Raw genomic sequence first — 16,765 nt, forward strand, 5'->3', positions numbered from 1 at the left:
CTTGATCTAAAATAACACATTTAGCTTATTTAATACTCACATTATCAAATTAATCCTTAACTCAAATTTTGGCAAAATTACAATTTTACCCCTAAACTTTTGCATATTTACATTTTTGCCCCTAGGCTCTGGATTAAACTTTATTCCTTATTCTTATGTTTTACAACATGCTGATCACTTTTCTATTCTATGGCAACATCAAATTCTCACTCTAACATGTACTTGTGACTATTAGGTATTTTTACCGATTAAGCCCTTTTACTCGCTTTTTGCTTAAAATCGAGTAGTACAAGTTGTCTAACATAATTTAAAACTTCATATTCTATCATAAAACATCAAAATACACAAATTTCACCTATGGGTATTTTTCCAAATATAAACCCTAGGTTAAATTATTGCTAACATAAGCTTTATCGAGTTAAGGGATCTCAAAACGTAAAAATCATTAAAAACGGGCTTGGAATCACTTACTATGGAGCTTGGAAGCTTGAAACAAACCCTAGCTATGGAGAACCCTTGAAATTTCGGCCTAATGAAGAAGATGGACAAAATTGGCTTTTAATTTTGTTTTTAATTCATTTTAATAACTAAATGACCAAAATACCCTTACTACTAAACTTTCCAAAATTCCTTCCATGTCCTAATTTTGTCCATGAACTTAAAATTGGTAAAATTGCTATTTAAGACCTCCTCATTAATATTCCAAAACAATTTCATACTAAAAAATTCTAGAATGCAAGTTTTGCAACTTATTCGATTTAGTCCCTACTTTCAATTTAAGCACTTTAGGCATAGAATTTCATCACGAAATTTTCACACAATCATGCAATCATATCATAAACATCAAAATCATTGTAAAATAATTATTTCTATCTCAGATTTGTGGTCACGAAGCCACTATTCCGATTAAGCCCTAATTTAGGATATTACAACTCTCCCCCCCCTTTTAAAAATTTTCGTCCTCGAAAATCTTACCGGTAAACAGGTGTGGGTATTGGTTTCTCATAGTTTCTTCAGTTTCCCATATAGTCTCTTCTACCCCATGCTTTTAACACAACACTTTCACAAGTGCAACACTTTTATTTCTTAGTTGTTTGACTTCTCGAGCTAAAATCTTAATCGGTTCTTCTTCATAAGTCATATCAGGTCGCAGTTCAATTTCTGTCGGTGAAATTATATGTGAAGGATCTGAACGATACCGACGTAACATAGATATGTGAAACACATCATGAATCTTTTCTAATTCGGGTGGTAAAGCTAGCCGATATGCTACCGGTCCAACTTTTTCAATTATTTCATACGGTCCAATAAAACGCGGACTTAACTTGCCCTTTCGTCCAAATCTAAGGACTTTCTTCCATGGAGACACTTTCAAAATACCTTATCACCAACTTGAAACTCAATGTCCTTTCGCTTTAGGTCCGCATAAGATTTACATCTATCTCAAGCGACTTTCAAACAATCTCAATTATCTTCACTTTTTCTTGATTTCTTTTATTAAATCAACTCCATAAATCTAATTTTCCTTGAGTTCAGTCCAATACAAAGCGTTCGACACTTGCGACCATACAATGCTTCATAAGGTGCCATTTTCAAGCTCGTCGATAGCTATTGTTGTAAGCAAATTCTACCAACGGCAAATATCTTTCCCAACTTCCTTGAAATTCCAATACCCAACATCCGAGCATGTCTTCAAGAATCAATTACTCTCTCGATTGTCCATCGGTTTGTGGATGAAAAGCAAGATCGAAATTTAACTGCACCTAACGCGTCTTGCAACTTTTGCCAAAACCGCGAGGTAAACCTTGGATCTCTATCTGAAATAATCGATAATGGTATTCCGTGTAATCTAACAATTTCTTTAATATACAGTTCAGCCAACTTGTTAAGAGAATAATTCATACGTACCGAGATAAAATGAGCCGACTTAGTTAATCTGTCAACTATTACCCAGATGGCATCTTTCTTTCCCGGAGTCAATGGCAATCCTGAAACAAAATCCATAGTAATCCGATCCCATTTCCATTTAGGAACCATAATAGGCTGGAGTAATCCTGAAGGTACTTGGTGTTCAGCTTTCACCTGTTGACAAATTAAGCATTTGGACACAAACTCGATATATCTCTTTTCATTCCATTCCACCAATACATTTTCTTCAAGTCATTATACATTTTCGTACTACCCGGATGAATCGGAAATAACCACTATGTGCTTTCCTGTAGGGTCTTTTGAATCAATTCCTCATTCTTCGATACACAAATCCGATCTTTAAACATTAAGCACCCATCGAACCAATTCTAAAATCGATCCGTGATCGACTTCACTTTATTTTCTTTTGGCTAGCAAATCTTGATCATTTTTCCGAGTTTGAAATCTCTTGTAAAAACATTGGTTTTGCTCTTAACTCGCTAGAATCGAACCATCATTTGACACTTTGAACTGAGTGTTCATAACTCTCAAAGCAAACAACAACTTTTCGCTCAAAGCATCAAGAACCACATTCGCTTTTCCGGATGATAATCAATAACAAGCTCGTAATCTTTCAACAACTCCAACCATCTTCGTTGTCTCAAATTCAAGTCTTTTGTGACATCAAGTACTTAAGACTTTTGTGATCGGTATATACCCAAAATTTTCACCATACAAATAATGTCGCCAAATTTTCAAAGCAAACACCACGCATGACCAATTCCAAATCGTGAGTAGGATAATTCCTCTCATGAGGTTTTAACGCCTCAAGCATATGCCACCACTTTTCCTTCTTGCATGAGCACACACGCCAAACCATTTAGAGAAGCATCACTATACACTACAAATTCTTTACCCGATTTGAATAATGTACTAACACCGGTGCCTATGTTAATAACTTTTCAATTCTTCAAAACTCTATTGACATTCTTCCATCCATTCAAATTTAACATCCTTTCGAGTAATCTAGTTATAGGAGCAGCAATTATAGAAAATCCATTTACAAACCGCCGATAATACCCAGCTAGCCCCAAGAAACTTCTAACTTCGATTCACGTTTTGGTGGTTTCCAATCAACAATGGTGACCAGTATACCATCACTGAAATAATATGACCCAAAAATCCAACTTCCCGAGCCAAAATTCACTTTTACTAAACTTAGCATACAAATGCTTATCTCTCAAAGTTTGCAAAACTATCCTCAAATGCTCAAGAGATTTCGTCTCATCTTTTGAATAAATTAAAATATCATCTATAAACACCACAACAAATTTGTCCAAGTATGGCGAAATATGCGATTCATTAAATCCATAAACACAAATAGAGCATTTGTCAATCCGAATGGCATAACTAAAAATTCATAATGACCATACCTTGTTCTAAAAGCGTTTTAGGTACATCCGACTCCTTTACCCGCAGTTGGTAATACCGGATCTCAAGTCAATCTTTGAAAACCATGTCGCTCCTTTTAGTGATCAAACAAATCATCAATTCTCGGCAACGGATACTTGTTTTGATTGTCACCTTGTTTAACGCCGATAATCAACACATAATCTCATAGAACCATCCTTCTTTTCACAAATAACACGGAGCACCCCAAGGTGAAAAACTCGGTCTCACAAAGCCTTTATCACCAACTCTTGCAATCTGCGACTTTAATTCTTTCAACTCTGTTGGTGCCATTCTATATGGAGCAATCGAGATCGAGTGTTCCGGTATCAAATCAATACCAAATTCTACTTCCCCGATCGGAGGCAAACCCGACAATTCTTCCGAAATACGTCATAAATTCACACACAACCCAAGACCGATTCAACTTTCTTTTCAACTTCTTTTGTATTAATTACATACGCCAAATAAGCTTCATAACCCTTTCTCGATATCTTTGAGCCGACATTGAAGAAATCACACTAGGCAATGCCTCCGATTTATCCGATTCAACCCGCAGAGTTTCACCATTTCCACACTTTAATTCTATAACCTTTTCTTTGTAATTTACTATAGCATCGTGCAATGTCAACCAATCCATACCCAAAATAGCATCAAATTCATCAAACGGCAACAACATCAAGTCGGTAGGAAAGTAATGATCCCGAATCATTAAAGGACATTTCTTACATACTTTATCAATAAATCACACATTTGCCTAACGGATTCGACACTCTAATCATAAATTCAGATTCTCAACAGTATATTCATACTAGACACCAATTTCATGCACACATATGAATGAGTAGAACCGGATCAATCAAAGCAATAACATTAACATTATAGAGAGAAAATGTACCGTAATCACATCGGTGAGGAAGCATCTTCACGCGCTTTAATAGCATAAGTTCTAGCCGGAGCCCTTCCTTCAGTCTAACCGGTGCATCCTCGCTACATTCTTTCGCTTGTTTCACTTCCAACTTTTCTCGGATACCTTCCTCTAGTCGCACCACTAGCTTTTACATTCGAAATTTTTCTTTCTCACTCTCTCTGGCGTCTCTAATAAAATGATCCGGAGAACCACATCGAAAACATTCATTTGCTCGCACGGACCAAAATGATTTCTACCACACACCGGCACTCGGGTTTAACAAATCTCGAATTTCCCACACTAGCCGCAGTAGTAGTCCGAGATTTAGGACCCACATTTCACTTCTTAAAATTTCCATATGATTGCCCAAATTGAAACTTGGGAACGAGGATTCATATTTCTTGACTTTTCGGTTTCTTTGTGAGGGTGCATTACTCATTGGTCTTTTCTTCCAATTTCGTGTTTGATTCTACCTTTTTCTTTTCCTTCAAGAATTCTTCACCTTGCAAGCTCGATCGACAAGTACCACCATTTCTTTTAGTTCAAGGATCCCAACAAATACCTTAATGTCTTCGTTAAGCCCGTCTTCAAATCGTCGGCACATCTTGGTTTCGAGGAACATATTCCCGCATACTTACTTAATCGAACAAACTCTCTTTCATATTCGAGACTGTCATATTACCTTGCTTCACTCAAGAAACTCTTTACATTTCGATCAATAAATCTTTCACTAATATATTTCTTCCAAACTCTTCTTGAAAGAATTCCCTGTGTTACCCTCTCTTTCGGTACCAATCAAATCAAAGTCTTCCACCAATTATAGGCTGAATCTCTCAACAAAGATGTAGCACATTTCAAACATTCTTCGGTGTACAAGATAATTCATCAAATACCGGATAGAATTTTCAAGCCGAACTCGCTTTCTTTGCATCATCATCAATATTTGCTCTAAATTCTTCAGCCCCTTGTTTACTTAATTCTATCAACGGGGTTCTGTGAAATTTTATCATATCCACTCCTTGAGGCATTGGAGGCATAGGTTGAGGAATTGGGGAGGTGGGGAGGTCATACATTTGGGTTCGTCTGAACGAACTCATGTACCATGCACTCATCATTTGGAGAAAGGCTTCCGATCCCTTTCCCTCCTCCCCGACCAACAGAGGGGTGGGTTTCATCGGCGCTGCTCCATCAGCCGGAGTGGCGCATTACTCAGACTTCATCTCGCCACAACTGGATCGGGATCCATTTACTATATAAAAAATTTCATTTAAAAAGGTCAAGTCGTCACACTATCACAATTCATACATATGGCATGTATAGCAAAATCCGTACATACAACACGAGTCCGAGAACCGACTAAACCTGCTCGATACCACTAAATGTAATGCCCCCACACCCAAGACCGTCACGAGTCGAGTATGAGGTGTTACTAAGCTTAGTTTAACATTTTAGAACTTTGAATTATTTGTTTCTACATTCACAGCTTTTAAGCTACTTGCGTCACAGTCAAAAGAAAAATCATATCTCGAGTTACAAAACTCGAAATTAAGATCCGTAAATTTTCCCTGAATCTAGACTCATAAAAATATCTACTAATTTTTTTCTAGAACTTTTGGTTGGGCCAATTAGTACAGTTTATTAGTTAAAGTTACCCCTGTTTCAAGACTCAACTGGTCTGACCTCTGTTTACTGAGAACCACATTTCTCTCTGTAAAACATTCATATGACTATGAGGTTTTTTTATACTAAAACTAGACTCAATAAGGATTCTGAGGATATAAAATACACCACCTAATTATATCTTTACAATTTATGGTTAATTTCTAAAGTAGGAACAGGGGATTCAGAAACTGCTATGACTCTGTTTCACTAAAATTAAAATATCTTCTAACATATACTTCCTTTACTTGTTTCATTTGTTTCATGTGAAACTAGACATAATAAGCTTCAATTTGATATGTATCTCACCACCAAATTCAATTTCTATGATTTTTAGTAAATTTTCAAACTCGCGTTAGTGTTGCTGCGGTATTCTATTTATGGTAAATTTCATCCTTTTATGAGTTTTTATGCACTAAGTATCTTAATAGTTTTCCTTAACATCAAACATAATCTAAACTAACCATTTTCATAATTTATCATTATCAAGCATTTCCTCAACCATTTCACAACCATACCATAAGATCATTTACACAAAATGGGTATATTGCTATACATGCCATACTTAAATTTACAAGCCATTTACCAAAAATCTTCTGGATAGTGTGACTGAGCCTTCGACCTATCCCGACTCCTGAGCTGGCTTGTCCAAAACTACAATGAGTAAGAAGGAGGGAGTAAGCATAAATGCTTAGTAAGTTCATATGCAAATAATAAGTAACATAACAAATAGTTATACCAGTCAACATTAGCATACATCACTAAAACACATATCACATTTTTAATCATTCTTCATCATCTTATTACCTTATCGTGGTTGTATCAATGTAACACCCCGTACCCGAGTCCGCTGCCGGAATCGGACACGAAGGGTTAACGGCTTAAACCATTCACTTTCACAGTCCATTTTAAAATGTTTTCCAGGCAGTTAGCTAACTGCGTCACTATCACTTTAAAAATCATATCTTGAGTTCTAAAATTCAAAAACCAGTTTCGTAATTTTTCCCTGAAACTAGACTCATATATGCATCTACAAATTTTTTTCTAGAATTATTGGTCAGGCAAATTAGTACAGTTTATTAGTTAAATTCTCCCCTGTTGCAGGGATCGACTACACTGACCTTCGTGCATCACAAATTGGATATCTCCCTGTACAGGGCTTCAATACTGATGCCGTTTGTTTCTATAGAAACTAGACTCAAAGAGAAATCTATACATATATGTCATGACTCCTAATTATCTCTGGTTAATTTAAAATGAATTTCCAAAGTCGGAACAGAGAATCCAGAAACTGTTCTGGCCCTGTCTCACGAAAACTTAAATATCTCTTAACATACTGTTCATATGATCGTTTCGTTACTTTCCTACGAAAATAGATTCATCAAGGTTCGACTACATAATTTATTCACTATTTAATTCCTTTCTACTATTTTTAGTGATTTTTCACATTCACGTCACTGCTGCTACCAGCATCTATTTTAAGGTAAACTTTACCTATTTCATGGTCCTCCATGGATCAACTAGAGTTTGTCATACATATACCAAAAGTGATCATGAATGACCATTCCCATGGCTAACCGTTACCAACATTTCCATACCTCTTGACAAACAACATACAACGATTATAATGCTATGATCAAAGTATATCTAAGCCATTTTCGCATGGCTATCCGAATTTACACAAAACCGAAGGGTACATGACCTACACCAAAAGGGTAGTCCTATACATTAACCAAGATATCCTCTCACTACTAGTCTATTCTATACATGCCATAAGATATTCCAAAACATAGCAGTACCCAACAGTGGATAGTGATAGTGTGACTAGTTGTCGACGATCCCGAGCCTCAGTAGCTTCCAAATGAGATCTATAAAACAGAGGAAACAAAGTACACGGAGTAAGCATTACAATGCTTAGTAAGTTTCAAGCAGTGTCAACAGATAACAATCAAGTTATAACATAGTTGTTCGTATTTTTATTTCACTCTTCCTTCGGGCATACCACCCTTTATCCAAATATGCACATCTCATCATAATCATAGGAATAGTCTCATAGATTGCTCTCGATACATCACATAACTACCTTATGGTTTAGTTTAAATCAAGCTCACATATAAGCTTGGAGTACATACTGCTTAACCTTTCAGATTATGTATTTTTATAAGCAATTCTTATAAAAGAAGTCTTACCGGACATAATCTCCACACGTAGTCATCGGGTCTTACCCGGTCATAATCTCCACACGTAGTCATCGGGTCTCACCGGAACATATTCCAAGTTTCATGTACATTTAATCACATGTTACAACATTCACATTAGCCATTCGGCTTTACCACATATGCATATCACACATATATTTTATTTCAGCCATTAGGCCTTATCACATATACATACACTTTCACATTCACCACATCGGCCATTAGGCCTCATCACATATACATACACTTTCACATTCATCACATCGGCCATTAGGCCTCATCACATATACATCCACTTTCACATTCATCACATCGCCATTAGGCCTTATCACATATACATACACTTTCACATTCATCGCATTGGCCATTCGCCTTATCACACATATATGTATATCATACATATTTCATATTTTCTTGTACATCAATTTCAGCAATAGCTTATAAGCAACTCAAATAGTTTCATCAAAGTTGACAACAAAATCACATATTCACTACAAGCAGTTTTTCTGACCAACAGTCACTAAGTTGTTTATAACTGGAGCTAAAAAACTCAAAATCAATTGCCGTTAATTTTCCCCGAATGTAGACTCATGTATCTTCCACCCATAAAATTTTCAGAATTTTAGGTTTGGCCAATCAATACCATATTTTTCTTAAAGTTTCCCCTGTTTCACTGTTTGACTAATCTGACCACTCTTCACTACGAATCAAATTTTTCATTGTACAGAATTCATAATGTGTTCTATTTGACTCCATTTGAAACTAGACTCAATAAGGAGTCTAAGAATATAAATCTTATCTCATAACCATTTTTGTACGAATTATCATGATTTTCCAAAAACAGAACAGGGGATTTCGGAGTCATTCCGACACTGTCCCGCACAACATTAAATATCTCTTTATAGGAAATTTCTTTGCTTCCACGGTCTCTTTTATAAGAAACTAGACCAACTAAGCTTTGATTACATATTTTATTCAGCCTATAATTCCACACCAACAATTTATAGTGATTTTCTAAAATCACCTTACTGCTGCTGTCCAAGCAATTTATTACAATTTGCTCTTAAATTTCCAAGTCCAAACACTTATGAACTTACCATTTGGGTTTAAGACATATCATGGCCACATCATATCTTATCAAATCAACTCATTATGCCCTATTATGATTGAATTTACTCAACGATTTATCGCTTAAAACTTACCTCGAAAGTGGTCGACGACTAGATATCCACGGCTATTCGTTTACTTCCTCTTTTCCCTTATCCGACTTTGATCCTCTAGGCTCTTGAGCTAAATCAAACAATTTACTTCCCAATCAAACACCATCACACGGCATCCATATACATTTTAGAACCATTCTTAACATATTTACTACTCAAGCATGTAACTTAACAACTTAACCATTAGTTGTCGAACCACAAACAAAACATATTCATACGTCAATATCTCAAACCTTACCATAACAACCAATATGCAAGATATCACATATACATAACTTAGCTTATGAGAACATATGTATTACATCATAAACACATCTTTTACCAATTACCTCACTTAAGCCAAATTTTTATAATCAATCACAAAGAAAATATACCACAATCACACTTCCAAAATGAGCTACCTCCATGGCCGATTATACTTCATCATTGACATATCTCATTTTCGAATCATATAATAAACATTTGTTCAAGACATCAAACCTCTTTAATTTCGGCTATTACTAATATAAACATTCACAAATATATTCTTAGGAAGACCGATTTCTTTCCATAACACACTCATCATCAATACACCATCACATGCACCATTACAAAGCTTTTAGCATGCAAATGATATCAACACAATCTTACCTTAGCCGAATATCATCTCCATGACATAGTAAGGATTGGAACCATGGCTAGTTAGAACTCAAGCTAACTACTAAAATATACATGCATCTCATGGCAAAACATCAAACTTACCTTAATAGTGACCTAGGATAGCCGAATGCTTCACTCCCTTCTTCCCTTTTTCCTTCAAATTTTCGGCCAAAAGATGAATCAAAGGATGAACATTTTTTTTTTCTTCTTTGTTTTCTTTCTTCCATTCACGGCAAGGGGAGGGGGGAGCATGGATGAGACCATATTTTTTTTTCTTTCTTTGCCCATGCTCTTTAATTTATTTTTCCACCCATGATGCACCAACAAAACATGTCTATGACATGTTTTGCCCATCATCCTTGTCATGGCCAGCCACTAGCAATTAAAAAGGGGAATTTGACATGCAAGTCCTCCTTTTGTTTACATGCACTATTAGATCCTTGTAGATTAGCCTATCACATTTCAAAAGTGTCACACAAGTCCTTTTGACTAAATTCACATGCAATTTACTAAATCAAGCTTAAGATTTTCACACATTCATATTCACATATTTTAGACCATAAATATCACATCCAAATAATTTGGTGACTCGGTTTAGCGGTCCCGAAACCGCTTCCGACTAGGGTCACTTTAGGGCTGTCACAACTCTCCCCACTTAAGAAATTTTCGTCCCGAAAATTTCTACCGATGCATAGTTTAGAATAACATCCTCTTATTGAATTATATTCATATAAACATTAGCTCATCGATAGCAATTGTAATTCATTATTGATTTCACATCGATCTATAAAATCATTTTCTTATCTCAAAACAAATACATAAACATTTCTACAAGTATGCACATATATCTCATTTCCTTGATTTCATAAGCAATAATCACTTAATTTAATTCACAATTGCATTTCAAACACATATCAAGCACATACTAACATGTATAATTCACATCATCAACCCACATATTTGTAACCCACATTTTCATCCATGTATAAGTCAGAACTTCGCCGAAAATACACATATACTCAAACATCCCAATAAATATCCTTTATAACTCCGTCAGATCTCAATATTCAACTTCCACACACTGAACATTTAATTCATTCAGCACATACGAACATACCTCATTGCTGGAATTTTTGCAAGCGTATTAACTGAAATTTTTACAGCAAGATTGCTCATTTTGAATCACGTACCTTCGGATTTAACCGGATATAGCGACTCGCCGATTGTCCTCGGGACATAGCCCGGTTATAGTTATTCGCACAATTGCCTTGAGAATTAGCCCGGATTTAGTAACTTAGCACAAAAGCCTTGGGACTTAGCCGGATACCATTCAATAACCAAGCACATATATCAACAAATCAATACACATTCTTATTACATTCTCATTACCAAAGCTCAAACACAAGACACTCATCATATTTACAATTTCGGCTCAATAGCCACACACCAAGAGCGTGATTTCGATTTGCTCAAAACATGATCTAATCAAATCATAATTTAAGCTCTATTCACTCAAGAACTTACTTCACATTACCAACCCTTATGTTCATACACAAAAGATCAATTTAGCCAAAGGCCGGTAGCTTGTTTATCAACTGAGTGAATACTTACTTGTAAGGGCTCAACTAATTCAAGCACATATAGCTCTTACAATGCCATATCCTAGATATGGTCTTACATATGCTCACATCTCGAGCCGATGCCATGTCCCAGGCATGGTCTTACACATTATCTCAAATCAATGCCTTCGTCCCAGACGAGGTCTTACATGAGTCTCATTTCACACACTTAGTGCTCGTTGAAAAACTCGCACACACAAGTGCCTCAATTCATCGATCTCGCACATAGTGCCTCGATTATCGATCTCGCACACATAGTGCCTCGACATCGATCTCGCACACATAGTGCCTCGACATCGATCTCGCACACATAGTGCCTCAATTATCGATCTCGCACACATAGTGCCTCGACATCGATCTCGCACACATAGTGCCTCAACCATCGATCTCGCATTACGTAATGCCCATATTCATTCGTTATTACCCATTGAAAGGACTTAACCAAGTCTATAAAACATCATATATGTACACTTTTAAACATATCATCTCATTTAAGTTTGAATTAGTATAGAAATGAACACTTAAACTTTTCTCAAATTATCCACGAAGCCTACTAGGCACGAAGGTCCGAATACACGTCACTAGTATGATTGCTCTTGGGGCCTAGCCGGATACATCACTAGCACGAATGCTCTTGGGACTTAGTCCGGATACATCACTCTCAATTCTCATGTACATATACACATATAGCAATACACATTTGTATATCATTTACATTACTTGAATACAAACACAACATGCTTATCGACCACTCAACTTCCAGCCCATAGCCACATACAAAATCACATTTATAGTCATAAAACTCTTTCAACATTGCATCGCTTATACCCTTAGTTCAATCCAAATCGAAATTCAAATACGAGTACATGATACGTGCACTGATCAACCTAATAATTTAGGCGTATTTAAGTGAAGTTATATCACAAATTCTCATAGTCGAAGCTTGCTACACTCGATCGGGATCAAGATTCATTACAATACAAAGAACCACATTTTAATAGTCAAAATCATCACACTATCATTTTATCACTTTATGGCATGTATAAATAGACTCACGCGTGCTACGTTAGTCCTAGAATCGACTAAACCGTAGCTCTGATACCAATAAAATTGTAACACCCCGTACCCGAGTCCGCTGCCGGAATCGGACACGAAGGGTTAACGGCTTAAACCATTCACTTTCACAGTCCATTTTAAAATGTTTTCCAGGCAGTTAGATAACTGCGTCACTATCACTTTAAAAATCATATCTTGAGTTCTAAAACTCGAAAACCAGTTTCGTAATTTTTCCCTGAAACTAGACTCATATATGCATCTACAAATTTTTTTCTAGAATTATTGGTCAGGCAAATTAGTACAGTTTATTAGTTAAATTCTCCCCTGTTGCAGGGATAGACTACACTGACCTTCGTGTGTTACAAATAGGATATCTCCCTGTACAGGGCTTCAATACTGATGCCGTTTGTTTCTATAGAAACTAGACTCAAAGAGGAATCTATACATATATGGCATGACTCCTAATTATCTCTGGTTAATTTAAAATGAATTTCCAAATTCGGAACAGGGAATCCAGAAACTGTTCTGGCCCTGTCTCACAAAAACTTAAATATCTCTTAACATACTGTTCATATGATCTTTTCGTTACTTTCCTACGAAAAGAGATTCATCAAGGTTCGACTACATAATTTATTCACTATTTAATTCCCTTTCTACTATTTTTAGTGATTTTTCACATTCACGTCACTGCTGCTACCAGCATCTATTTTTAAGGTAAACTTTACCTATTTCATGGTCCTCCATGGATCAACTAGAGTTTGTCATACATATACCAAAAGTGATCATGAATGACCATTCCCATGGCTAACCGTTACCAACATTTCCATACCTCTTGACAAACAACATACAACGATTATAATGCTATGATCAAAGTATATCTAAGCCATTTTCGCATGGCTATCCGAATTTACACAAAACCGAAGGGTACATGACCTACACCAAAAGGGTAGTCCTATACATTAACCAAGATATCCTCTCACTACTAGTCTATTCTATACATGCCATAAGATATTCCAAAACATAGCAGTACCCAACAGTGGATAGTGATAGTGTGACTAGTTCTTGACGATCCCCGAGCCTGTAGCTTCCAAATGAGATCTATAAAACAGAGGAAACAAAGTACACGGAGTAAGCATTACAATGCTTAGTAAGTTTCAAGCAAAGTGTCAACAGATAACAATCAAGTTATAACATAGTTGTTCGTATTTTTATTTCACTCTTCCTTCGGGCATACCACCCCTTTATCCAAATATGCACATCTCATCATAATCATAGGAATAGTCTCATAGATTGCTCTCAGATACATCACATAACTACCTTATGGTATAGTTTAAATCAAGCTCACATATAAGCTTGGAGTACATACTGCTTAACCTTTCGCATTATGTATTTTTATAAGCAATTCTTATAAAAGAAGTCTTACCGGACATAATCTCCATACGTAGTCATCGGGTCTTACCCGGTCATAATCTCCACACGTAGTCATCGGGTCTCACCCGGAACATATTCCAAGTTTCATGTACAGTTAATCACATGTTACAACATTCACATTAGCCATTCGGCTTTACCACATATGCATATCACACATATATTTTATTTCAGCCATTAGGCCTTACCACATATACATACATTTTCACATTCACCACATCGGCCATTAGGCCTCATCACATATACATCCACTTTCACATTCATCACATCGGCCATTAGGCCTCATCACATATACATCCACTTTCACATTCATCACATCGGCCATTAGGCCTTATCACATATACATAGACTTTCACATTCATCGCATTGGCCATTCAGCCTTATCACACATATATGTATATCATACATATTTCATATTTTTCTTGTACATCAATTTCAGCAATAGCTTATAAGCAACTCAAATAGTTTCATCAAAGTTTACAACAAAATCACATATTCACTACAAGCAGTTTTTCGACCAACAATACTAAGTTGTTTATAATCGAGCTAAAAACTCAAAATCAATTGCCGTTAATTTTCCCCGAATGTAGACTCATGTATCTTCCACCCATAAAATTTTCAGAATTTTAGGTTTGGCCAATCATTAGTTGCCGAACCACAAACAAAACATATTCATACGTCAATATCTCAAACCTTACCATAACAACCAATATGCAAGATATCACATATACATAACTTAGCTTATGAGAACATATGTATTACATCATAAACACATCTTTTACCAATTACCTCACTTAAGCCAAATTTTTTATAATCAATCACAAAGAAAATATACCACAATCACACTTCCAAAATGAGCTACCTCCATGGCCGATTATACTTCATCATTGACATATCTCATTTTCGAATCATATAATCAACATTTGTTCAAGACATCAAACCTCTTTAATTTGGCTATTACTAATATAAACATTCACAAATATATTCTTAGGAAGACCGATTTCTTTCCATAACACACTCATCATCAATACACCATCACATGTACCATTACAAAGCTTTTAGCATGCAAATGATATCAACACAATCTTACCTTAGCGAATATCATCTCCATGACATAGTAAGGATTGGAACCATGGCTAGTTAGAACTCAAGCTAACTACTAAAATATACATGCATCTCATGGCAAAACATCAAACTTACCTTAATAGTGACCTAGGATAGCCGAATGCTTCACTCCCTTCTTCCCTTTTTCCTTCAAATTTTCGCCAAAAGATGAATCAAAGGATGAACATTTTTTTTCTTCTTTGTTTTCTTTCTTCCATTCACGGCAAGGGAGGGGGAGCATGGATGAGACCATATTTTTTTTCTTTCTTTGCCCATGCTCTTTAATTTATTTTTCCACCCATGATGCACCAACAAAACATGTCTATGACATGTTTTGCCCATCATCCTTTGTCATGGCCACCACTAGCAATTAAAAGGGGAATTTGACATGCAAGTCCTCCTTTTGTTTACATGCACTATTAGATCCTTGTAGATTAGCCTATCACATTTCAAAAGTGTCACACAAGTCCTTTTGACTAAATTCACATGCAATTTACTAAATCAAGCTTAAGATTTTCACACATTCATATTCACATATTTTAGACCATAAATATCACATCCAAATAATTTGGTGACTCGGTTTAGCGGTCCCAAACCGCTTCCGACTAGGGTCACTTTAGTCATCACAATCAATACTCAACCCGAGGGTTAAATACATACCGTCCAAAATATCCATTTCATATCACTTACCAATACGCCTCTTTACATCTCAAATTTTACTCCATTTGAGTAGAACTTTACCCGTTGAACACATCGAATATAATTCGGATACATGGATAACTTGCACATAAGTGCCACATATTCAATCAAGCAATCATGTAACCCGCCCATAAGCGAACTCCGGACTCAACTCAACGAGCTCAAGCGTTCAGATCCATAAGTGAACTCGGACTCAACTCAACGAGTTCGGATGCCTAGTTACATCTCACGAACTCGGACTCAACTCAACGAGTTCGGACATTCGCATCCATAAGTGAACTCGGACTCAACTCAACGAGTTCGGATGCCTAGTTACATCTCACGAACTCGGACTCAACTCAACGAGTTCGGACATTCGCATCCATAAGTGAACTCGGACTCAACTCAACGAGTTCGGATGCTCAACCATCCTAGTGACATGTCACTTGTATCCTAATCTATTCCTAAGGTTCAAACGGGCTTTTCCTCTAACACTTATCCTTGCCGTCTTCCGTAGAATGCCAAATCAATACTCAGTAACAATTATATTTAACAAGTAGTTCACATAATTTACATATTATTTGAAATTAACCACAAAGCATACATTTCATAATAAAATTCAGCATAACACATAATTAATATCAATAACTTAAAATAACAATTATGCTACATTATTTACACATGAACTTACCTTGGTACCAAAATACAAAGATTTTGCAATTTAGTCCACAATCTTTTCTTTTCCTCGATTGAGGTCGATTCCACGCCTTTCTTGATCTAAAATAACACATTTAGCTTATTTAATACTCACATTATCAAATTAATCCTTAACTCAAATTTTGGCAAAATTACAATTTTACCCCTAAACTTTTGCATATTTACATTTTTGCCCCTAGG

Source organism: Gossypium arboreum, chromosome 8, assembly GCF_025698485.1.
Source record: "Gossypium arboreum isolate Shixiya-1 chromosome 8, ASM2569848v2, whole genome shotgun sequence".
Taxonomy (NCBI): Eukaryota; Viridiplantae; Streptophyta; class Magnoliopsida; order Malvales; family Malvaceae; genus Gossypium; species Gossypium arboreum.